The following is a 26,122-nucleotide window of genomic DNA, read 5'->3' as shown; positions in this document are numbered from 1 at the left end:
ATGAAATATGTGAGCTGGATCAATTAAGAATGATAGGTGGGAAGAGGGAGGGAATCTGCTCTGGAGAGAGAAATTTTAAATTAAAGAAGTAGGTGCCATTCAGGAAAGTGTGTTCACCTCACAGTATTCAGCCAATGAGGCTGGGGGAAGAGGCTTTCAAACTAGGGGATAAAATGCTTTTTAAAAAAAAAATAGTTTTATTGAGCGCTCGTACAGCTCTTATCACGATCCATCCATCCATTCATCCATCCACCCACCCACCCACCCACCCATCCATCCACCCATTGTGTCAAGCACATTTGTACATATGTTGCCATCATCAATTTAAAAACATTTTCTTTCTACTTGAGCCTTTGGTATCAGCTCATTTTTTTTTTAGCTCCTCATTTTCCCCCTCACTTTCCCACCCTCCCTCCCACATGAACCCTTGATAATTTATAAATTTTTTTTTCATGTCTTACACTGACTGATGTCTCCCTTCACCCATTTTTCTGTTGTTTGTCCCTCTCAGAGGGTGCGGTAGTTAGTTTATTGTGCCAGCCTGGCTGATAAACCCATGTGGGATTAACTGAAGTGCAGAAAATAAATGGCTTGGCAAGCCTTGCCTTTACTGTCTCTCGCTCTTTGATCATCGGACCAATGTGCGGCTGTCTTGCTTATTCTGTGCCTCAAGCTACACTGTCTGTGAATTGTGTTGCTGTAATTTGAGGTCCCTTTAAGACCTCCTTTGCCATACAATTGGAATTTACATCTCTTGATCTGGGGATTTACTGTTGGTGCCCTGCCTTATTGTTTGCTACCTGTGCTGGGATAGCCTGGATCTCTCTACAGAGGACTAGCTGGCGGCCCTCAAGACTTGAAGGAATGCCAGGGTCTCACAACTCTCTCTCTTGGGAGTGAGTTGCACTGAGCCATTTGTACTGCTTTATAATTTAACTGTTCATTTATTGTATTATATATCTATCTATCTGTATATAATTTAACAGTTCATTTCTTATATTATATATCTATCTTTATAAATATATATTTATATATAATTATTAGAAATCTGGTTTTGTCTCTCTAGAGAACCCTAACACAGAGGGGGGTTATAGATAGATCATTATGATCTGTTTCCCCTTGCTCCTCCCACCTTCCCTTTACCCTCTTGGTATTGCTACTTTCAATATTGGTCCTGAGGGGTTTATCTGTCCTGCATTCCCTGTGTTTCCAGCTCTTACCTGTACCCGTGCACATGTTCTGGTTTAGCCATATTTAGGTAGAATTGGTGTCATGCTAGTGGGGGGGGGAGCATTAAAGAACTAGAGGGAAGTTGTATGTTTCATTGGTGCTATACTACACCTTGACTGGATCATCTCTTCCTTGTGACCCTTATGTAAGGGGATGTCCAGTTGTCTCCAGATAGACTTTGGGTCTCCACACTCCCCCTCATTCACATTGAAATAATATTTTCTTCTGGGTCTTTGATGCCCGATACGTGAAGGGATTAAATTCTTGTGGAGAGAGTGTGAGATGTGCCCCTCTGCCCAATTTTGCAAAATCAAACAATAAAGGCATCGCTCTCACTAAAGTGAGTACAATTTGGATTTCTTTAGTGTTTGTCTGCCTCGCTCCTGTGATAGCCCATTGATACCCCTTATAAGACAAGGCAATCGACCCTAATCCTCCCTCTAGACACTCACAAGGGGGAAGGTACAGAAAAGAGTTATAGTGACCAGCCATTTACCAAGAGGAACCAATACAATGTCCAGGATCTCAACAGTGTTTGGTTAAACATTGCACTGTGAGCCGCAGGAAATGATTGGTCTTCTCCCTCTGCCTTCATTATGAAAAACAAGACCAGTTGCAGTGAGGCCTCCTGTGTCAAAGTGGTTTATTGCTGTTAAGTGCCATCAAGTCAGTTCAGACCCTTAGCGACCTCATGTGCAGCACTGCCCAGTCCTGCCCCAGCCTCACAATTGTTCCTCTGCCTGAGTCCATTGTTGCATATTTCCCGTGTCCACTTGCCTTCTCTGCTTTTTAAAATTTTTTAAATAAATCATTTTCTTGGGGCTGTCACACCTCTCATAACAACCTATACATCAGTTGTACTGAAACATTTGTGCATACTTAGACATCATCCTTTTCTAAACGGTTTCTTTCTTTTTGAGTCCTTGGCGTCGGCTCCTCTTTTTTCCCCCCTTTTTCCATACTCTCCCACCATCATGGGACCCTCATCCATGCTAAATTATTATTGTTTTGATATCTTACAGTGCCCGCTGTCTCCCTTCACCCAAGTTACTGTTGTTTGTCCCCGTGGCTGTGAGGTGGGGTGATTATACATTCATCACTGTAGTCGGTTACCAGCGTCTCCCATTTCTCCTCCCACCTTCCCCCTACCAACAGGTATCGCACCTCCCATTCCTGTTCCACATGGATGACCAGTTCTGGATTCAGTATGTCGAAAGATCTTATCTGCGCCAGGGCATATGCTCAAGTGTAGCTTGATTGTGAGTTGAAACTCGGGTCATGAGAGTGAGGTGGAGGGGAAGAATGACAGAACTAAGGAACATTGTGTGTTCTCTCGGTGTTATGCTGCACCCTGGCTGTCCTGTTCTTTCCCTTGACCCTTGTGTGAGGGAATGTCCACTTGTCTCTGGATGGGCTTTGGATCTCCACTCTGAATTCCATCATTTGCATTGTGTTATTAGTTTGGTTTTTGATGCCTGGTATCTTATTCTGTCTTCACCTCGTGGTCACAAAGGCTGGTGTGCTTCTTCCATAGGGTTTTGTGGCTTCCGAGTTACATGGCCGATGTTTATGTTCAAGCCTTTAAGACCCCACATGCTATATCTTTTGAAAGCTGGACACCATCAGCTTTCTTCACCTCCTTTGCTTATGCACACATATGTCTTGAGCAAACATGTTGGGAAGGTGAGCATCATGGTCTTCCAAGTTAATAGAACAAAGTGTTCTTGAACTGAGGAGTACTTGAGTGGAGGATCAATGTCCATCTGCTACCTCAATACTAAACCTATAAGTAAATATATGCACATAGATCTATTTCCCCATCAAGATATTTAAATATATTTATACATGTACACGCCTGTATTTAGACCTTTATAAATGCCCTTTGCCTACTAGTTCTTTCCTTGATTTCCTTTTACTTTCCTCTTGTCCCACTGTCATGCTCAGCCTTCTTTTGGGTTTCAGTAATTCCTCTTGGTTACATTGCCCTTGATCAAGTCCTAACAGGCCTCTTACACACGCCTCGACACTGATTTTGGATCACTTGTCGTTCCCTTGTCCCTCGGTTGATTAACACCACTTCCTTTCCTCCACCTCCCCCTTTGCCATGTACCCCGGGGAACACTGGTCCCATTGCTTTCCCCTCCAGATGGTTTATCCAGCCTATCTTCTAGACATAGACCTGAAGAGATCATAATATGCACACAAAAAACAAGACAGAGCAAAAGAAAGTGACAAAAGGAAGCAAAACTATGGCACCACCAAAAAGCCAATGACACAAAAAAGGGAAAGCCTGTAAATGGTTCACGGCCTGTTTGCTGACCTTTAGGAGTGTTCTCTGGTTGAGTCTGATTGGGTTACACGCACTGGACCAAAAGTCGTTTGTGGTACTCCACAGGACTTCCTTGTTCTGCTCCCCGTGCTGTTCTGTTGCATTCCTCCAGAGTTTTGCCTCGGTATGGTGGTGTCAGATCGGGCACAAATCCCCCACTGTCTCCAGTGTTGTCCCCTGAAGGGCTATGTGTCAGTGAGGGATGTCGTGTCTCATAGTGGGGCCAGCCATATGGTCCTCTCTGTGCATTGGCTGCTCTGAGTGGGGATATCATCCTCAAGGCTTGGTGGGCCAGGGTGTGCTCCACTCTCTCTTCCTCGCCCGTCATTTGCTCCCCAGTGCTCTGATCAGACATGTCACTCTCCCTGAGCTATAGCTTCAATGCGGTCCTCTGATGTAAATTCTTCTCTGGGGAGGGGTGGCTGTCCACGAAGTAGGGATTGGGGCCTGGCCCTCAGACCTTTCTCTTGGTTCCCTGCTTCATGCCAGTATATTGCATTCACATCTTGGAGCACCGGCATGAAGCCCGGTCCCTATTTCCCTATGGAGATATAAACAATACCCTCGCCTTGGGTGGGTCAGTGCCCTTTTCTCCACTATCCATTTCTCCTTTTTTTCCTTTTTATTTTTACCTTTTCCTTTTCAGTTGGCTACCATATGTACCCCCTGGATTTGGTCTGTCCCATTCCATACTACCTGGACCTCACTCAGGAACGTTTGTGTACATTTGCTCTTGCCCTACGCCCCTTTTGCATTTTTTTAAGCTTACCTCAGCGAAATCGTGTTGTACTTGTTCTCTTGTGCATGGATTACTTCACTTAGCATAATATCATCCAGCTCTTCCCTTGAGGCGATGTGCTTATTGCGTTCATCAGTACTTTTTAGTGATGTGTAGTGCTCCATTACATTTATGTACCACGGTTTTTTAATCCATTCGTATGTTGATGGAAATTTGGGTTGTTTCCAACTCTTTGCCTTTGTGAATTGCGGCGCAAGGAACATTAGAGCACAGCTGTCTGGCCGTGGCTTGTTCCTTGCCTCTCTGGGTATATGTCCAGTAGAGGATTTCTGGGTCGTAAGATAGGTAATTTTCCATCTGCTTTAGAAATCACCAAATGGATTGCCATCGTGGCTGTATATACCTACAGGTTCACCAGCAGTGGATGATAGCTCCTATCTCACCACAGCCCCTCCAACACTTGTTGCTTTCTGATTCTTTGAATTGGGCTTTCTTTGAAGGCATTAGGTGGTACCTCATTGTTGTTTTCATTTGCATTTCTCTTATGGCTAAAGATCGGGAACATTTTCTCATATGTTTGTTGGCCATTCTGATTTTTGCCCCCTGTGAAACTTCTGTTCAGGTCCTTTGCCCACCTCCTCAGTGGGAAATAGGTTTTTCTCTTTTGGGAAGCTAGCAGAATAGTGTAGATTTTAGTAATGAGGCCTTTGTCTGATTTGTCATTGCTAAAGATGTTTTCCCAGTCCGTGGACTGCCTTAGTACCCTCTTGGTGAATTATTTCGATGTACATAGGTGTCTTATCTTCAGTATATACCATTTCTCAATTGGTGACTCCTCTGTATGTATGTCCTTCCCTATTTCTGATAGCCTAAGTATTTCCTGCCCCAAAGTTCTCAGGTGTGTCCTTTTCCCCTCATTGATGGCCCTAATTGTTTAGGATTTTACCTTGAGCTCGGTGGTCTACCTTGAGTTGATCCCTTTGCATGGAGTGAGATAAAGGTCTTACTTCATTTTTCCACAGGTAGATCTCCATTTTTTCCAGCACCACTTGTAGAAGAGGGCATCTGCTTCCCATTTGATATTTTGGGGGCCCTTATCAAAGATCAGTTGTCTGTATGCTGATGATCTGATTCCTGCGTGTTGTTCTTTTCCATTGGTCTGCGTACCTGTCATTGTATCAATACCATGTGGATTTGACCACCGTGGTTGTATAACATATGCCAAAGTCAGGTAAAGGAAGCCCTCCCACTGTATCCTTCCTTTTGAGGAGTTCTGGGCTAATTCGGGGCTTCTTCTCTCTCCATAAGGAGTTGGTAATCAGGTTTTCCATTTCTTTGAAGAAAGAGGAGGGTAATTTCATTGGGATTTTGCATTAAACTTAGATAGTGCCTTGGCCAAAACTGGCATATTCACTAGGTTGAGACTTCCAATCCATAAGCATGGGCTATCCTTCCATTGGTTGAGTTCACCCTTGCTTTCTTGTAATAGTGTTCTGTAGCTTTCCTCATATAAATATTTTGTTCTTTTACTCAGGTATAGCCCTAGTTATTTCCATTTGTGCTTTGCTATTGTCAAGGGTACCATCTTTTGGTATCTCCTCTTCTGTGGTCTTATTCGATGTGTATTGCAGTCTGATACACTTCTGTTTGTTGGTGTTGTAACCTGCCACTCTGCGATATTCCCCTCTCACTTCCTGCACTCCCCTCAGGTGCTTTTGGGATTTTCCATATATAAAATCATATCATCTTCAAACAACGATAGCTTCACCTCTTCCTTCCCCAAGTGAATACCTTTCACGCCATTTGTTTGCCTTACCTTTTGTGTTGGGTGTTTTTCTAGTAACACTTGTTGAAGAGGGCATCAGCTTCTCATTTGATAATTTTGGGGTCCTTATCAACGATCAGTTGTCTCTATGCTGATGATTTCATTTCTAGGTTTTCGTTCTATTCAATTGGTCCGAACATCTGTCATTATAACAGTACCATGCGGTTTTCACCATGGTGGTTCAATCGTAGGTGCTAAAGTCAGGTAAAGCAAGTCCTTCGACTTTATCCTTCTTCTTGAAGAGTTCCCTGAGAATTCTGGCCTTCTTCTCTTTCCATATGAAATTGCTAGTCAGTGTTTTCCAATTCATTGACAAAGGATGTTGGTACATGTAGTAGAGTACCATTACATTTGTCTAGTACCTTGGGCATGACAGAAATCTTTGCTATACTACGTGTTCTGATGTATGACCATGGGATATCCTTCCATTTCTGGAGGTCACTTTGGGGTTTCTTGTAATAGTGTTCTGTAGTTCTCCACATTCAAATCGTTTTGGGCTTTTTGGTTAGGTATACCCCTAGGTATTTAAATTTGTCAACGTATCCAGCCCTTAACACATCATCATGGGTTCAGTAGGCACAATTATACAGGGATAATAAGTAAAGACTAAAGTCAAGTCATAGAGAATAAGAAGAGACAGAAGATATGTTGAAATAATGGAGTCAAACACATTTCATGGTTGCATGATCATCTCAGCTCCTCTTGGTGGTACAGGCCAGGAGAGAGTGCAGGAGAGATTTACTGCTAACCAAGGCTTATATATCTTTGGGGGTATGCATGGCTCCTAATTGCAGGTAGAGACATACATCACAGAAAGGGGTTGTACAATAGCCAATACAATCAATGGGGGGGATATACAATGTGCATAAGCGGAACAGCAAGCGGATGAGCTGGGGTGACGGCATGACAGGAAAGGGTGGAATTAGAGATATACGTGTGACAAGGAGGGCGAACCATTCATTCATGATGGCGGCCTACCTTGGTCACTCTTGAGTGGCCTTGACCTCCCTGGGCTTTCCTACAAGAAAACAATTTACTGCCCTTATCAGAAGGAGGTGGGCCCTACTTAGGGTGTGACAGACTGCAGTCTGATTCCTCTAGATAGCTGATAACCCTTAGGGAGAATAACCTCTGACCTACTTCTGTTGACCTCCAAGTGGATAGTCACTTACCACGTGTAGGAGGCAGCTAAGTTTGCCATATATTTAGGCGAAACAACTTGGGAGAAGTCTTTCTGTTTCCAACTTCAATTTGTGCTGTATTATTGTGAAGGGTACTAAATTGTTTATCTTCTCTTCCATGGACTATTCTGATGGATATAGTAGTTCCATAGCCTTCTGTTTGCTGATCTTGTATGCTTCCACTCTGCCATATTCCTCTATCACTTCCTGCACTCCCCTTGTGGAGCTTTTGGGTTTTCTGTTTATAAAATTATATCACAAAAAAAAATTATATCACCTGAGAATAAAGATAATTTCACCTCTTTTTCCTCAGATGTATACCACTGATCTCTTTCCTTTCCCTTATGTTGTTAACTAGGAACCCCAGAATGTTGTTAAATAGAAGAGGGTGCAAGGGGCATCTTGCCTGGTTGACATTTTCAGCGCGATTCCTTTGTCTTTTTTCCACTGAATACAACTTTTGGTGTTAACTTTTCATCTGTAGCTTCATATATAGCTTGTTGTAGAGGGCAAATTTGAAGAATTTTTATATTATCTTGAAGAATTTCCCTTCCATTCCGATCTTTGTAATGTGTTAAACAGGAACGGGTGCTGGATGATATTGAATGTTTTTTCTGTGTGTATTGATATTATCATGTGGTTTTATTCCTCTTTCTTACCAATACCCTGAATAAGGCTAATGGACTTGCAGATGTTGAAACCTCCATGCATCCTTGGAATGAATCCCACTTGTTCATGGAGAATTATTCGTTTTATCATATTTTGAATTATATTGACCAGTATTTTGTTAAGGATTTTGAATCAATGTTCATTAGAAAGATCAGAATGTCATTCTCAATCCTTGTGGATCCTTCCCCACTTTAACTATCGGTAATCTGCTAGATTCATAGAGAAAATTTGGGAGTTGGCCATTTGTGTAGGATTGTTGTCAGCTCTTGCCTGAATGCTTGCCAGCATTTTCCTGTGAAGCCATCTGGCCCAGGGGATATTTTAGTTGACATTTTCTTGATAACCTTGTCTATTTTCTCTATTTCTCTGAGTCTGTTGAGTTGCTTGTGGTCCATCTGGGAGGGTATTTGTCCATGTCTTCCAGGATGTTGAATTCATTGGTGTAACGGTACTCATAGTACTATACAATTCAGCTTTAAATATCATTAGAGCCCATTGTAGTTTTCCCTGTTTTATCCCTCAGTGGCGTGACTATTGTTATATGTTCCTTTCTTTCTTTGGTTAGGTTTGCAGTGGCCTACCTATTCTGTTAATCTGTTCAAAGAAACAACTATTTTACTGCATTGATTTGTTTGCATTGTTTTCACGTTTTCCAAGTTATTCACGTCTGCCCTAATTGTTTGTTATTTCGTTTCTTTTGCCATTTGTAGCATTGTCCTGTTAACTCTGTCATCAGGATCAATCACACCACTTAGTACGGTGACACTCTTCCTGACCTGTTGATCCAAAGGCATGAGAAGTCCAAAGTGGCCAGGGGGCATTCTCAGCTGCCACTTCAGTGGAATCCGTGCTGTGTTTCCAGGTGGGAGAGTTCCTTTCTTCAGGACCAGGACCTCCAGGCCTGAGGAACACAGGGTTGTTGGGACAGGAAGCAAACATGCTTCAAGGGGATCACTAGGAGTAATAGTGAGTGGTGCCACTCCAGCTTCCACCCCTTGGTTCCTGGACCCATGAATTCTGGCTCTTGGAGACACAGCACCATATATTGGCCGCTGGTTTAGAGCGTATACAGCTTCCTGGAGATCAGGAAGCCCCGCAAGTTGTTGCCACCTACTTGGCGTCGTAATTGCGTCTTTAGGAGCCCATTCCATCGTTCCATCAAGCTGGCAGCTTCAGGATGATGAGGAACATGATACGGCCAGTGGATTCCATGGGAATGGGCCCATTGCCACACTGGATTTGCTGTGAAGTGAGCTCCTTGATCTGAAGCAAAGCTATGTGGGATGCCATGCCGGTGCATGAGGCATTCTTTGAGTCCACAAATAGTAGTTTTGGCAGAAGCATCACGTGCAGGGAAGGCAAATCCATATCCAGAGTAGGTGTCTATTCCAGTAAGAACAAAACGCTGTCCCCTCCATGATGGAAGTGGTCCTATGGAATCAACCTGCCACCTACTTGCTGGTTGATCTCCCCGAGGAATTGTCCCATCTCTTGAACGTAATATTGGTTTCTGTTGCTGGCAAATGGACACTCAGCAGTGGCAGTGGCCAAGTCAGCCTTGGTGAGTGGAAGTCCATGTTGCTGTGCCCATGCATAACCTCCATCCCTGCCGCCATGTGCACTTTGTTCATGTGCCCATTGGGCGATAACAGGGGTGGCAGAGGAAAGAGGAGGACCAGTCTCCACAGCGTGTGTCATCTTATCCACTTGATTATTAAAGTCCTCCTCTTCAGAGGTAATCCTTTGGTGAGCATTCACGTGAGATACAATTAACTTTACTTTCTTGGCCCATTCAGAGAAGTCTATCCACATACCTCCTTGTCACCAATTTTCCAATCATGGTCCTTCCAATTCCCTGACCATTCAGCCAAGCTATTAGCCACAGCCCATGAATCAGTATATAATCTCACATCTGGTCATTTTTCCTTATATGCAAACTGAACGGCCAGGTGCACTGCTCGAAGTTCTGCCCATTGGGAAGATATCCCTTCACCACTGTCCTTTACGGAGATCCCAGAAAAGGGCTGTAGTGCTGCTGCTGTCCACTTATGAGTGGCACCTGCATATCGTGCAGAGCCGACCGTAAACCAAGCATGACTTTTTTGGTCTTCACTTAAAGTATGGTAAGGAACTCCCCAGGAGGCCATAGGTGCAGACTGGGAGAACGGAGGCAATGTAACAGGAGTGGAGACTGTTGGCATTTGGGCCACTTCTTCTTGCAGCTTACTTGTTCCTTCAGGTCCTGCTTTGGCCCGATCTCGTATATACCACTTCCATTTAACAAGGGAGTGTTGCTGCGCACATCCAACTTTATGATTACGTGGGTCAGACAATAGCCACTTCATGATAGGTAATTCAGGCCTCATGGTGACTTGGTGGCCCATGGTGAGGCCTTCAGTCTCCAGCCAGGCCCAGTAACAGGCCAACAGCTGTTTTTCAAAGGGGGAGTAGTTGCTTGCAGAGGATGGCAAGACTTTACTCCAAAATCCCAATGGTCTATCTACGCTGTGATTCACGAATAAGGGTCTGCCAAAGACTGCACACTGCATCTTGATCTACAACTGACACCTCTAGCACCATTGGGTCAGCTGGATCATATGGTCCCAGTGGCAAAGCAGCTTGCACGGCAGCCTGCACTTGTTGAAGAGCCTTTTCTTGTTCTGGGCCCCACTCAAAAATGGAGGCTTTTCGTGTCACTTGATAAATAGGTCGAAGTAGAACACCCAAGTGAGGAATATGTTGCCTCCAAAATCCGAAGAGGCCCACTAGGCGTTGTGCCTCTTTTTTAGTCGTTGGGGGAGCTAAATGTAATAGCTTATCCTTCACTTTAGTAGGAATATCTCGACATGCCCCACACCACTGGACCCCTAGAAATTGTACTGATGTGGAGGGTACCTGAATCTTTGTTGGGTTAATTTCCCAACCCCTTGTACGCAGATATTGTACCAATGAATTTAGAGTCTTTGATACATCCTCCTGAGTGCGTCCAATCAGCATAATGTCATCAATATAATGGACCAGTGTGACATGCTGTGGAATAGACAGGTGGTCAAGGTCCCTTCGGACTAAATTATGGCACAGGGCAGAAGAGTTGATGTACTCCTGGGGGAGAGTTGTGAAAGTATATTGTTGCCCTTGCCAGGTGAAGGCAAACTGCTTCTGGTGGGCCTTTGAGACTGGTATGGAGAAGAAGGCATTAGCCAGATCAATAGCTGCATACCATGTACCAGGAGAAGTATTAATTTGCTCAAGCAATGTAATCACATCTGGGCCAGCAGCTGCAATTGGAGCTGACGATAATCCACTGTCATTCTCCAGGATCCATCTGTCTTCGTTACAGGCCAAATTGGTGAACTAAATGGGGGAGGTAGTAGGAATCACCACCCCTGCATCTTTCAAGTCTTTGATGGTGGCACTGATCTCTGCAATCCCTCCAGGCATGCGGTATTGCTCTTGGTTTACTCTTTTCCTAGGTAATGGCAATTCTAATGGTGTCCACTTGGCCTTTCCTACCATGATAGCCCTTATTCCACATTTTAGGGATCCGATATGGGGGTTCTGCCAGTTACTAAGTATGTCTATTCCAATGATGCATTCTGGAACTGGGGAAATAACCACAGGATGGGTCCCGGGGCCCACTGGACCCACAGTGAGGCGTACTTGAGCTAAAACTCCATTGATAGCTTGACCTCCATAAGCCCCCACTCTGATTGGTGGGCCTTTGAAACATTTTGGGTCTCCTGGAATTAGTGTCAGTTCTGAGCCGGTGTCTAGTAATCCCCGAAAAGTTTGATTATTTCCTTTCCCCCAATGAACAGTCACTGTTGTGAAAGGCCGCAGGTCCCTTTGGGGAAGGCTAGAAGGAAGACTAACAGTATAAACCTTCAGTGATGTAGCAGGATCCTCCTTACAAGGGACCCGGCCTCCCCTTCATTCAAGGGGTTGTGGGTCTGTAAACTGGCTCAGGTCTGGGAATTGATTGAGCGATCGTGACTGTCTATTCTGCTGTTCGCCTGATCTACCATTCTTTTGCCTGTACAGATCACGTAAATATTTAGTAGGCTTCCCATCCATTTCATTCCTAGGGACACTGCGGCTAAGTAGCCAATGCCATAATTCCACACGAGACAGGTTGCTTTGATTGTTATTGAAAACTCGTTGTCTATTAGAACCACGCCCACCCTATCTCCGTGGATCCAGTGCTGACACCTGCCCTCTACCATCACGGGGACCAATCAGCCCCATTGTGGGCAAATGTCGGAGTTCGCTTCGGGCAGTGGCCACTGTTAATCCTGGTGCACATAGAATAGCAATTACAGGAGTCTTAAGAGATGCTGGGGCCCACTTCACAAACTTGTTCCTTATGGTTATGGTAAAGGGTATGTCTTCAGGTCACCCCCTTTTTGGATCTATGGGAATATCTTGATAGATCCATTCTAACATACCAATTTCTCTAAGCTTTTGGATGCCTTCCTCTACAGTGTGCCAAGGCAGGTCAGGGTCTTCAAGTTGGTCTAATCTAGGCCATCTGGCAGTCCATGCTTCACTGAACTAACCAAATAAAGACTTAGATCCTTTTTTAGCCTGTCTCGCAGAGACATTGAAAGAAGAGTCTGTGCTTAGGGGTCCCATATCCAGAAACTCAGACTGGTCTAATATTACATTTCGTGCACCAGTATCCCACACCCTGAGTAACCATTCCCAGGGGTATTCTCCAGGCTTTTGCTTGTACGTATTTGAGAACTCAAGCAGGTCTTTATGTGTGTAGCGCACTTCTTCTTGGATAATCTTCTCAACCTCACCTTTAGGAGGTTTCTGAGACTTCATTTTAGTGACAGGTCTAGTGGAAATAATGGGTGCTGAGGGTGTTTCCTGGGTGCTCTCAGCAATACCTTGCGAGGCATCTTCCTCAGGTAATGCTACTGATGCAGCCCCACCTGGCCTATCAACTTGAATCGTTTGGCTAATCTGCTCAGGTGTTTCTAAGGGCTCAATATCCTCTACTTCCGGATCATCAGCCCCTATGTTCCCATCCCATGTTTCAGGGTCCCAACTTTTCCCAATGAATGCCCTTACTTTGGTTTCAGACACTGCTCTAGATCTGCAATTCAGCTGCCGTTGTCATTCAGCCACTCGTATAATGAGACTCTGGACCTGGTTCTCAGCAATGTCAGCTCTTTTACTAGAGGAGGGAAGGCTCTCCTTTGTAGCACAGATGGAAATTTTCAAATCTGTTAGTCTGCATGTGAGGCGTGCTTTTGAGGCTCTGAGATCATCCCTCTCCTTAATAACACTTTCCATCGTATGAAGGACCAGCCAACCAGCTTCGCTATACTTGTCATTTTCACAAAACTCCTGGAAAATATCAAATATACGATTGCCAAGAGCATCTCCTTTATCCAGCATGTCATCTACTTTAGGTGCTACTTTAATATTATCTTTGCTATTTCAGACCATGGATTAGTACGGGTAGTAGACGTATCCCCGTCAAGACTAAATAGGTTGGAAAACCAATTTAAGAAATCCATATTTGGTGCCAAAGGGACCAGGTATAAGGCATCATGCAAAAAAAAAAGAATATGTGTGCATGTGTGTATATATATATATATATATATATATATATATATATATATATATATATATATATATATACCATAATGAATGAAGGGGGAAGTGCAGAGTGGAGACCCAAGGCCCAAGCGTCGGCCACTGGAGATCCCCTCAGAGAGGGGTTTAGGAGAGGAGATGGGTCAGTCAGGGTGCGAGGTAGTGCCGATGAAGAGCAAAGCTTTCCCCCAGATTCTGGATGCTTCCTCCCCCCAACTACCATGATCCGAATTCTACCTTAGAGGGCTGGATAGGGCAGAGGTTGTACATTGGTAATATGAGGGCTGGAGGCACAGGAAATCCAGGGTGGATGATATCTTCTGGACCAAGGGTGTGAGGGATGATGCTGGGAGAGTATAGGGTGAGTGGGTTGGAAGGGGGAACTGATTACAAGGATCCACATGTGACCTCCTCCCTGGGAGAGGGACGGCAGAAAATGTGGGAAGGGAGACTTGGGATAGAGCAAGATATGACAAAATAACGATGTAACGATGTAACGATGTAACAAAATAACGATATAACAAAATAACGGCGGCAGCGGCGGCAAGGGGCGCAGGGGTTCCTGGGAGGCGCAGCGTCAGGCCCCAGCGCGCGCCCGCCACCCCTTCCCCGCGCCGCGGCCGCCCGGGCAACTTGTGGCCAAAGTTTGGCCCCAGCCTCAGGAGTGCGCGGGGCGGCCCGCGAAGTTGGCTGTGGCCCCCGCCGCGGCTCGGGCCGGCCCATGGCCCGCGCGCCCCCGCCGGAGCCCCTGGGCGGCCGGGCTCCTGCCCCCGGGGCCCCCGGGCCTCAACGCCAGTGCGCCTCCCCCGACCCCGGGCCCGCGCACGCGTGGGAAAATTGGCCTGGAACCGGCCCGACCAGTTCCGCCGGCGCGCACACCGGCCGCAGAAGTTGGTGCTGCAAAACTTTTTGGGGGGTTCCGCGGGAGCCCCCGTGCGTCGGGACCGGATGCGCGCCGGCTAGCGACCCCTGCGCCGAGAGAGGTACCCCCAGAGCGACGCGCAGCGGGGGCGCCCCGGACCCGCGGCCCGGGGGCTATGGCCATGGTGGCCGGAGGCTGGGGCGGCCCCGGCGGCGGTGGAGACGCGAATGGCGTGGACAAGGTGGGTGGCTACCCGCCCGCCACCGAGGACTCGGCCTCGCCCCCGGGCGCCGCCAGCGACGCCGAGCAGGGCGACGAGGAGCGGCAGGGGCTGCAGGTGGACTGTGTGGTGTGCGGGGACAAGGCGAGCGCAAGCACTAGGGCGTCCTCACCTGCCAGGGCTGCAAGAGCTTCTTCAAGCGGAGCATACTCCTCAACCTCAGCTACACCTGCAGGTCCAACCGTGACTGCCACATTGACCAGCACCACCGGAACCAGTGTCAGTACTGTTGCCTCAAGAAGTGTTCCGGTCGGCATGCGCAAAGAGGCCGTGCAGCGGGGCCGCAGCCCCCACTCGCCGCCAGGTCCTGGCGCCGCGTCTCCGGCAGCCCCCCCCCCCCCCCCCCCCCGGGCTTGGCGCTGGCGGAGGCGGTGGGCGGAGACCTCTTCCCTGGCCAGCCAGTGTGGGAGCTGATCGCACAGCTGCTGAGCGCCAAGCCCTACCTGGCGGTGGCCGGCCACTTTGGCACGGGCGCGGCGAGCGCCTTCGGCCCGGGCGGCGCGGGCGCGGTGCTGGGCATCGATAACGTGTGTGGAGCTGGCGGCGCGGCTGCTCTTCAGCACCGTGGAGTGGGCGCGCCACGCGCCCTTCTTCCCCGAGCTGCCCGTGGCCGACCAGGTGGCCCTGCTGCGGCTCAGCTGGAGCGAGCTGTTCCTGCTGAACGCGGCGGAGGCCGCCCTGACCCTGCACACTGCGCCTCTGCTGGCCGCAGCCGGGCTGCACACCGCTCCCATGGCCGCCGAGCGGGCGGTGGCCTTCATGGACCAGGTGCGCGCCTTCCAGGAGCAAGTGGACAAGCTGGGCCGCCTGCAGGTGGACTCGGCGGAGTATGGCTGCCTCAAGGCCATCGCGCTCTTTACTCTTGATGCCTGTGGCCTCTCAGACCCAGCACACGTGGAGAGGCTGCAGGAGAAGGCGCAGGTGGCCCTGACCGAGTACATGCTGACCCAGTACCCAGCCCAGCCCCAGTGCTTCGGCCGCCTGCTGCTGCGTCTGCCTGCCCTGCGCGCAGTCCCAGCCTCACTCATCTCTCAGCTGTTCTTCATGCGCCTGGTGGGCAAGACACCCGTTGAGACGCTGATCCGAGACATGCTGCTCTCGGGGAGTACTTTCAACTGGCCTTAGGGCTCCGGCCAGTGACCGACCTCCAGCGACACAGATGCTCGGGGTCCCCAGGCCAAGGATAGGGACAGCCTCCCCAAGTGGCTAACCAGAACCATGACTAGGGCGAAAGATCATTATGTAATATGCAGTAGCCCTTAGTGACCCTGGTTACAATTTGACTCGGAGGCTACTGGACTTCAGAGCCTTACAAGCCTGGAAGGTTTATTTCAGGCACAGCAAGCACATGCCTCGGCGGTGCTGACTTGCGTTCTGCACCTGGATAGGCACCTGAAGTCATTTGGAGAGGATGTCTATGTAAGTTGGTTTTACATAAATTTCTGTGCTGGATTCCTTGTGCTTGTGGATTTTCTTGTCCTTCTTGGTTTGCTGTTATTTTACTACTGAGTTGGCTTTTGTGGTTTTCTTCATTTTGATGAGGTTTCTTTCCTATTTCTTACGACATTCCCTTGATAGTTATTTTCTTATCTAGTGTAAGATGGTCATGTTTCTCTTGTGTACTGCTTGCCTTCCTCTCCATACAGTTTCTTTGCATGTACTTTTCTCCCCCTATTTGCTTCGTGTTTGTCTCCATTGCAGATTGATATTTGTAGCTCTCTCTTTTCAGTCTTGTGTCATATTTGCAGAACTGCTTCACCTTGGTTACTGTCTGGTGGGGACTGCCTTGCTCATTGATCTCAGGTTTATGTTTGCTCTTCCTTTTGATTCTCCATCCATAGAATAGCCTTCGTATTTTTTTATAACTCATTCCGCTGCTTTGGATTTCTGGAATTCTCCTTGACTGAAAATGCCCTTATTTCTTCTTCATATTTTGCTGGATTTAAGATCCTTGCTTGTCAGTTATTTCTTTTAAAGTTTCATATATGTTGTCACGTTGCCTTATGCCTGCAGAGGTTTGTTGAAGGAAAACAAACAAACAGAAAACCACACTCAGCTTAATTGTTTGCTTTCCCTTTGCAGACCCCCTGCTGGGGCTGCTTCCATAAATGTGCTCCTTACAGTTCTGCTCACAGGCGTGCCCTCGTGGCTCTCAGATTTTGCGTCCATGGCTTTATTCTGAGAAGTCCACTCTCCCATGCCATTTTCCCTGAGCCTTTGGATCCCTCTCCTAGGGAATGCTACTGTAGGTCTGATACGTCTGCTTGACTTACTGTAGATGGCCAACCAATGAATGACTACATCAACCCCGCAAGCTCCAATACTGGACAGAGAATCTGTGCTGAGTGGGCCATATCAATAAACTGAGACTTATCAGAGTTTATGTTCCTTGCACAATAATCACACAACCCTTATAACGATCCTGACACATAGTCTGCAGGTTTCTGTCTGCACAAGTTAAGGAATTCTAGAATATTTTTGGGGGGTAGAGCATAGCTGTTCCTGGCCCAACACCTGGGCTTCACTTTGGGAACTTGCTATGAGTTAAGTCTAGGTAGAGGTCTGGAGGCCATAAACCGTGGGAGGTGTTTCCTGGGCCCATGCAGCGGTGTCTTGCTCCAGATACAGCCTAAGCACCATTATTGGCACACATCCCAAACTCAGTCATTTGGACGCATGGGGACCCTACAGGACAGAGTAGACCTGCTCCTGTGGGTTCTGAGACTGTAATTCTTCATGAGAGAAGAAAACCTGGTCTTTTGTTAGGGGAGCTGCCCTTGGTTTGACCTTTCTGCTCTTGTGTTTTGTAGCACAGAGGATGATCACTGTGCCATCAGGGCCAGGGATGAAAACACCTTCTTGGTTCGTAGTGATAGATTTCTCAAAACTTACCGAGAGATGTGGGGTATGTACAGTAGCTTTAGGGCTTGCATCAGACATCAGAACCAATTTAGACAACTCATCTTTTCTCATTCTGTTTCTTTAGAACCTCTCCTGGTCCCGTCAAGTCAACTCTGATGCGGAACAACCCTCTACAACAGGGTAAGCTTCCCCTCTGTGTTCCAGAGACTGTAATTCATTATTGCATTAAAATGTTTCTTCCTTTTGCTGTGGTGTAACACGTGGTTTTGAACTGTTGACCTTGACCTTAGCAGCCAATGCATAAGCGCTATGCCACCAGGGTTCTCTAGAGAAGCAAGACCAAGGATACTTGTATGATACATGTATGGACAAATAGTGATATATATCCACAATTGCCTAAACAGCTATAGAAGCAGGTAAGTCCAGTTTGGTTCAAGTTCATCGGTCATATATAAGCGGGAGACTTCTCCTGTCTCATAGAGCTACGGGAACTGATGGACATGAAAGAGGAAGATGCAGGAAGAGGGTCTCGGGTGGGGAAGGCAGCGCTGCATGAATCTGAGTTGGGATGAATCAATACAAGTTGACATTCCACTGATGGTTAGTGTGATCAGTAGATGACCTAACAGGAAATTGACAAACCAGATGTAGAATCCAGAAGTGGACAAAGGGAAATGGGCAAGACAAAGCACGCTTCTGCACAGGATTCCTCTTATAATAGAGACGACAACCCAGAAGAGGGCTCATGGGACTTACACCTGATTGATAAGTTGGACTCTAACTCTATTTTCACACAAACAGGTCCAGCTGACAGAAATTCTAATGATCACAGATGAGAAAGAGAACGTTCAAATGTGGTGCACAAAAGGAAAATTAGGACCGCCTCATTCCTCATAAGACACGATGCTTTCTCATTGTCTTTTCCGATAAGAGCAGAACTTTGTGTATCAGCAATTGACGCCGTCTGGCATTTCTGAGTGATGTAACTCTCTCTCTATATGTATCTGATGAATCCACAACTGATGAAAGCGTAGATAGTTGATGGTCCTATGACATTCACATTCAACATCAGAAACCAGCAAGGCACTGTGATCTTGTAACTTGGTTTAGTAGGGAAGCACAAAGAGCTTATGTTTGGGTATAAGATCCCATTTGGAATCTTTACTAGCAAGTTAATTGGATTGACCTTATTACTCTGTGTGTAGATCTATTCACACAAACACTGCGAAAGCACCTTCTTTTGTTGACCCTCCGATTCTTCTTTCATTCGTTAAGCACAACTTAACTGCTCAAATGTTCCTGAAATTAGAATTTTATTGAAGAGTATTATTTTTCGTTTTTCTCTCAGCTCTGCCAATAGTGGTGGGTGGGTCAACAAGAAGAAAGTCCATTCGTGCTACAACTCCAGAAATATCTGGTGTTTAGAGCTAACTGCATACCTCTGAAATCAGAGGTAAATACTGGTTCTGAAACTTGAGGACATAAACAAGGCTCCTTCTACCAGGAAAGAAAAGAACACACTGCCATCCCGGAAGAGATTGTGGAAATTGTAACGTTGTAGCAGAAGCTTACAATAATAAAATGAAACATGATAGTAAAACAAACTCCACTGGAAGGAAAAAAGCCAAAAGAAGATGAAAATTGATGAGATAAACCAAAATTATTAGAGGAACAATCTACTACGTCCATTTTATTTATTATTTTTAGTAGGTTCGTTTTCCTTCATTTCCTTGAATGAGAGTTTTAGACAGGAAAGTCACAGGCAATATAGTTCAATGCAAAGCAGAAGAATTGTAAGCAAAAACTTTAAATTAGTAGAGATGACCAACAATTCAGTTGTAGTAAGAAGCTATTACCATCCATCCCTAGGAGGTAATGACAATGCTATGTGGTGATGTTACTTAAGCCCAGGGGCTGGAAGCCCATATCCAGTGTTGAAATCATGGGGTCAGAACTGGAAGCATAGCGCTGTTTACCACTAGCAGTCTACACAAACAAACAAACAAACCAAAACATCCACAATGAAACTTGTTGAATTGAACTAGAACTCTAAGAGACTATATGAGAAAGACCAACAGTAAAAAAAACTTGATCAGAACAAACTGTGGGTAGCACCGTGAAGAACGGGAATTCTAGAACACTTCCCTGTGCTCGTGCACAACCTGTGCCTGGTTCAAGAGGAAGTCAGGAGAGAGAACAAGGGCACACTGTGTGCTTTAACATCATCAAAGGTTTGTGTCAGGCCTGCATCCTCTAACCCTACTTACTCAGTCTGTATGCTGAGCAAGCACTCAGAGAGGCTAGATTACCTGAATAAGCCTGCACATCAGGACTGGAGGAATCTTTATTAATACCCTGTGCTATGCAGGTGACAACCTTGTTTGGCGAAAGTGAGGGGGATTCAAACATTTGCTGATAAAGTTCAAGGGCAGAAGCCTTCAGCATGGGTTACAACTCAATGAAAGGAAAACGTAAATCTTCATAACTGGACCAATATGTAGCAGGGGATAAATGGAATAAAATGTGAAGTTGGTAAGGATTTCATCTTGCTTGGATCCATAATCAATACTCATGGAAGCAGCCGTCAAGTGACCAAGCTACACTTTGTTTTGGGTCAATCTCTACAACCCCTGTTTAAAGCATTGAGAAGCAAGGATTATACTCTGAGGACTAAGGTGGGCTTGACCTAAACCAAGGTCTTCCCAATGGTCTACTCTGCATGTGAAAATTGCACATTGAAAATGGAAGACCAAAGAAAATCCAACGCACTTGAACCGCGGTGTTGGAGAAGATTATTGAAAGTATATGGACTGCCAGAAGAACGAACAGACCAATCCTGGAAGAAGGACGGCCAGAATGCTCCTTAGAGGCAAGGATGGTGAGTCTTTGTCAAACCAAGGAAGGCCGTAGACGAGATTGCGAGATTGATTGACAGTGACTGTGTCACTGCGAACTCCACCCTACGAACAAGTGGGAGGATGGCACAGGAAGGACCAGGTGGTGTGTTTCCTTCTGGGGAGCTGGGAGTAGGAATGACTTGATGGCCCCTGACAGCAACATCAACTACAGAACAATCTCTCAAACAAGATATTGAAGAAAAGTATAGGTTCATTTATGTAACCTTCAAAATCGGACCAAAATTCAACATCAGAGAGGCATCCATCTACACTCAGTGATTATTAGAAATGGCAGGATAGTGCCTCACTCCAGTGGAGAGAGATGAGGTGAGTGGTTTCAGGAATATTTAAATAAGAACAAATTTTCAAAACAGTTCTTGTATATTTTGTTTCCCCTAAGCAAATAACACAAGACAATATTAATTTTATACCAATATGAAAAAAATAAAATACAAGCTCACAGCCTACATATGTAGAGAAATAATTGAAAACATTGACCAGCTTTAGAACAGGGGACTGGAAGTATGTGTGATTAAGAAGGAAAATGCTGATCTTTCTTTGAAGTTTTCTGTTGTCTATGACTTTATTAAATCTCTTCAAATTTCTTTGGAAAAAATGAACAAGTCCAAATAGTTTATAAATAATTCTTCACTGTAGATTCTTGAGTCACTGCTACAGTTCAAAGTGCATGTCCAATTCTCATTTTTCTAAATCGACTAACTTTGTATTTAATTTTTAATGTGTTTCCATTTTAAGATTATTTCTTTATCTTTTAATTTTAGTATTTTAACATTGTATTAACATATAACTCATACATCACACACATTAGTGATTCAAACATCAAGAATTGTGCGATCTTTGCCACAATCCACGTTGGAGTATTTTCAACATTCTTGCATCCATCAGTACTAGCATCCCCTGTCCCCCTGTGTCTTCTAGTGTAGTCAGAGAAACCGATTGAGCTATATGTTTACCTATCCAGAATTTCTGATAAAAATCATACAAAATGGGAAAATATAGCAACCATAAAATAGAACCGAACAGTCTCCTTGCAAAAGTAATTAAAAACTAGGACAGGTTAAAAAATGGTCAAAAGCAAGGATCAACCTTGAAGCCCCTCCCAGGGAGACAAAGAACAGAAAAGTGGGTGAGGGGCGATGGAGGACGATATAAGATTTGGACAAAATGATCTGTAATTTATCAAGGGCTCATGAAGGAGATTCCCAGGGGAAGTGGGGGGAAGAAATGGGGAGCGGATATCAGGGGCTCAAGTGGGAAGAGACTTGAAAATGATGATGGCATTTTTAGGTGCAAATGTGCCTGACACACTGGAGAAATGTATGGATTGTGATAAGAGATTTAAGAGCCCCAATAAAAGTATTAAAAAATGGATCAAGGGGGGAAAATGTTAATATCTAAAATAATTAAAAGCAATCTGCAGCAGGGGTCAGAAAACTCTAACTTATAAGTTCTATGCAGCTCCTTCAGCAAGGATATGTGACTATGATGTAAAATTGAAAATGAAGATAACACCATGATACTTTCATTTATAGTATTACTTAAAATTTTCCTTATTTATAAATATATTTTATAGCTCTTGAATAAATTTTTAAATTATTGTTATGTACCACGATGGCTAATGAATATAAAAAAATTTGTTGACCCCTTATCTCAGTGATTCACTTTCCAATTCACCCTGTCTGTGGACCAGATTGTTTACACGGGTATTCAATCAACTGAGGGAATTAACTAGAGGCTCAACGCACAGAAGGTCTACGCAAACGGAGGGGGCTTTCACTGTCATCCTTAGCCTTCTGCTAACCAGGTTTTCAGAATTTAAACTCTAATATAATTCCCTCCTCTAATCTTAGAGTCTACTATTCCAAATCCTTGGATCACACGACTACTTTGGCACTTCACCTAGATGGTTGCTTGTTAAGACAAGTTGTTAAGACACTACATGCTAGATGCTATTGTTGCTGATCACAGGGCACTATCTGATTTCTTCCCCCACACTTTTCTCTAGCACCCAGCTCTTCAGTGATCACTTCATGAGTTTAAGTATGGAGCCACAGTGTAATAACAGTTCTTCGATAAGGGTTTATGGTTAATGCCATATGGAGTAACGGAGACTGAGTGTTTACAGGAGCTGAGACCACCAAACCTTTCTCCTTTTGAAAGGTCTATGGACATAAATTGACACACGTTTTCTTAACTGCCATCCTGGCCACAACTGACTGAGCCCAGGCTTGGCATAATCTGACGTACAGGTTGCTCTTGTCAATTTCTGTGGAGGTGATTCCAACTCATGGCAACTCACATGTGGAGCATAACTGGTCTGGGGTTTTCAAAAGTCTGTTCTTTCAAGACCAAGTCACCAGGTCTGTCTTTGGAGGCTCTCTCCCCAACCTTGTGGCTACGAGGTAGATCATTTGTGCCACTCAGCCACCAAATCTGTAAGTTGGCCAGAAACCCTTCATCAATTCCTTGTGATAGAGAACTGGTTGACTTCAGGCAGCAATGCTGAAGCACAATAATGCGTGAGAGAGGGATGGCTCTGAACCAGCAAAAGCCAAGGTAAAGAAGAGACTGCAGGTGTAGCCCACCAAAGGCTGAGCCCTCTTCCCCACTTGAAACATATTTCCTTTATTATATGTAAATTTGCCTCCCAAAAGTGTTTTTTCTTAAAATCAGCACACTGTTGGGTGCTGATCAGTTCAAACATTTTCTCTAACAGAACAAACAAATGATACACAATTGGTGGCAAGTTGGGTTGCAGTTGCAATGGGGCCCCCAGAGTCCTGAAGGTTAGAGGAACCAAAGAGCTGCAATGCAAATTCTCATGACTGAAAACCAACATCACCGCCATTGAGGTGATTCACCTGCTGGCAATCCGACAGGACAAGGTAGAATGGCCCCTGGGTTCCTGAAGCTGACTCTTCACAGCAGGCCGTAGCCTTCTCCTTCTCCCAGCTAACAGGATGATTGTCACAGGACCAAAGGGGTTTTGTAAAACAAGAATACGAATGAAACGAGAACAAGGCTGGACATACAATATTATTAATAAATCAAGAGATTTTCATATGAAAGTGCAGCACAGAGCTGGAACCAGAGGCCAGAGAGGCACGTGGCTGTTGACAGTAGCATCTGAATGCTTAATAAATTCTAATTACTTAGAGAAATAGACATTAATATTTCTCAGATGAAACGTTAAAATAGCCAAGTCCCTCACGAGGCTCTTGCTTCACTTTCATATAACACACCCCTTGTCCATGATTTTATGAGCTTTTTCTCTCCACCTTCACATCCAAGTTTAACCACACACACAAAAAAAATGCCTGCAACTTTAGTGTACTTGACTGGTTTTAGAAGCAAATAACAAAAACAACTTTGACCATGTAATAATCTTTTCAGGTTAACTTTTCTCAATGCTTTTGAATTTAAATGAATTTTCAGCTCGTTATTTTTATTATGTGAGGCTTTATAGAAATGAGCTAATAGGAATGCACAGTAACCAACAAGGGCTCTTATTTAAGATAAACTCATGACACAGTGGCCTATGCATTGGGCTGATAACCACAGCTTAGAGGTTCAACCTCACCAGCCAATCCACGGCAGAAAGATGAGGCTCTCTTCCTGTAAAGATACAGTCTCAGAAACCTTAAGGAGCAGCACTACTCTGTCCTCAAGGGTTAGTATGGTCAGGAATGAACTTGATGGCAGTGAGTTGTGGGGCAACTAAGAGCCAAAGGGCCTTTATCTTCCTGAATGCAAAAGCAGGGGAGAGAGAGAGGCAATTCAGTGGGTCAGAAAGCCTCCTGCTTAGGCGCTTTGAAGTCTGTGGCTTGAATACAATCTTCTCCACTAACTATCTCTACAAAGGCTCACCAATTTCTGGGTTAAAAGAGTAACGGAGGCAGCCTCCAAACCTAAAATTATCTGACTCCAGGGTCCATGTTTCTTTCTTTCTTTTAATATTTTTCAAAATAAATTAAGTGGAGATTTACATTTCAGATCATCCAATTGGTACATAACAACTTAAACTACTTACCAAAACACTCAGTAGCTTGCCCTGCTGTCCTCATTTGATTTCTCCCCTCCCTCTTATGGAATGCTATCTTCCACTTCACCCAAGGGAACTCTTTTCTACCCCATGTTGTTTCTTTACTCCTTGAATTTAAAAAATACTTTTATTGGGGGCTCTTGCATCTCATCACAATCCACGATTCATCCAGTGGGTCAAGCACATTTGCACATATACCGCCATCACCATTTTCAAAGCAATCTCTTCCCACTTGTGCCCTTGATATCAGGTCCCAATTTCTTCCTCCTCCTTCCTTCCCTCACAAATCATTGATAAGAGATATAGATTATTATTTTCATATCTTATATCATCTGCTGTCAGTCACCACCCACTTTTCTGTGGTGCGTCCCACATGGAGGGGATTATAGGTTGATCCTTGTGATCAATTCCCCTCTTCTCCCCGCCACCCTCCCCTAGTCCTCCTAGTATCTCTACTCTCATTATTGGCCCTGAGGGGTTATCTATCCTACATTCTCTGTGTTGTGAGTTCTTATCTGTAGCCGTGTGCATGCTCTGGTCTAATCCGATTTTTGAGGTAGAATTGAGGTCATGATAGTGGGGGGAAGGAAGAACAAAGAATGAGAGAGAAATCCTGTGTTTCATCAGTGCCATACTGCACCCATACTGCCTCATCTTTTCCCTGTGACCCCTCTGTGAGAGTGTGTCCAATTGTCTACCTCCGGCCATTCACATTGGGTAGGATTTTGTTCTGGGGCTTAGCTGCCTGATACTTGATCCCATCAATAATTCATGATCATACAGGCTGGTGTGCTTCTTCCATGTGAGCTTCGTTGCTTCTTAGCTAGATGGCCATTATTTACCTTCAAGCCTTTAAGACCCCAGACACTATATCTTTTGATAGCCAGTCACCGTGTTTCATTTTTCCTTCTCATCTGCTTAGTAACCATCAAAGTCGATTCCTTGGGTATGAACGCCTTTGTCTTTTGTAACAGCCAGGGTCCATGTTTTAACCACCCTGCTCATTGCCTCTCATAAACGGACACGTGTCTGAGGAAGGACAAACAAAAAAATTCGTTGTGGCATTTGCTCTGAGAAGGAAACTGGGTGTCCGAAGGCAACCCACCTACCCGGCCCACTGTGCTTTTACTACTCAATACTGAGAACCTAAGTGAAAAGGAGATCAAGAATGTGATCAATGTAAACCCGACCAAGGAGAACACCTCCAAGATATATTGTTACTGTGGAGCAAAAACAGACAAACACGAGGTGAACAATAGTGTGCAGAGCACGTTCCTGTTTGGTTTGTTATTATTATTTTAAAGAAAGGATTCTAAGACAATGTTATCTCTTGGAGGGAACAGGGTACCTGACATGTTAGAAGTTGCTTTCCAGGATATGCTCCTGTATTGCCTGGAATTGTTCCTTTAAATTTTTAGTTTTCAAATTATATGATGGATCTTCCTAATAATAAAACAATTTTAAAGAACAAATAAGTCCCGAATTCTTCTTCTTTGTAGCCCCGATCAACGACCCCTCATCTCTCAGAGACTCAGTGTCTTCACCTGTGAAACGGGAGCAACACTGCTTCTTGTAAGA

The 26,122-nt window shown here is 45.1% G+C and overlaps 1 pseudogene; it reads left to right on the top strand.

Annotated features, from left to right (window-relative positions):
• The first annotated feature begins 14,617 nt into the window (after positions 1–14,617).
• Positions 14,618–15,862, top strand: LOC142436337 (nuclear receptor subfamily 2 group F member 6 pseudogene; annotated as a pseudogene).
• The last annotated feature ends 10,260 nt before the right edge of the window (positions 15,863–26,122 follow it).

This window comes from Tenrec ecaudatus, unplaced genomic scaffold, assembly GCF_050624435.1.
Source record: "Tenrec ecaudatus isolate mTenEca1 unplaced genomic scaffold, mTenEca1.hap1 Scaffold_222, whole genome shotgun sequence".
Lineage (NCBI taxonomy): Eukaryota > Metazoa > Chordata > Mammalia > Afrosoricida > Tenrecidae > Tenrec > Tenrec ecaudatus.
Note: the sequence above shows the minus strand (reverse complement) of the source record. Positions and strands in the feature narration are given on the sequence as shown.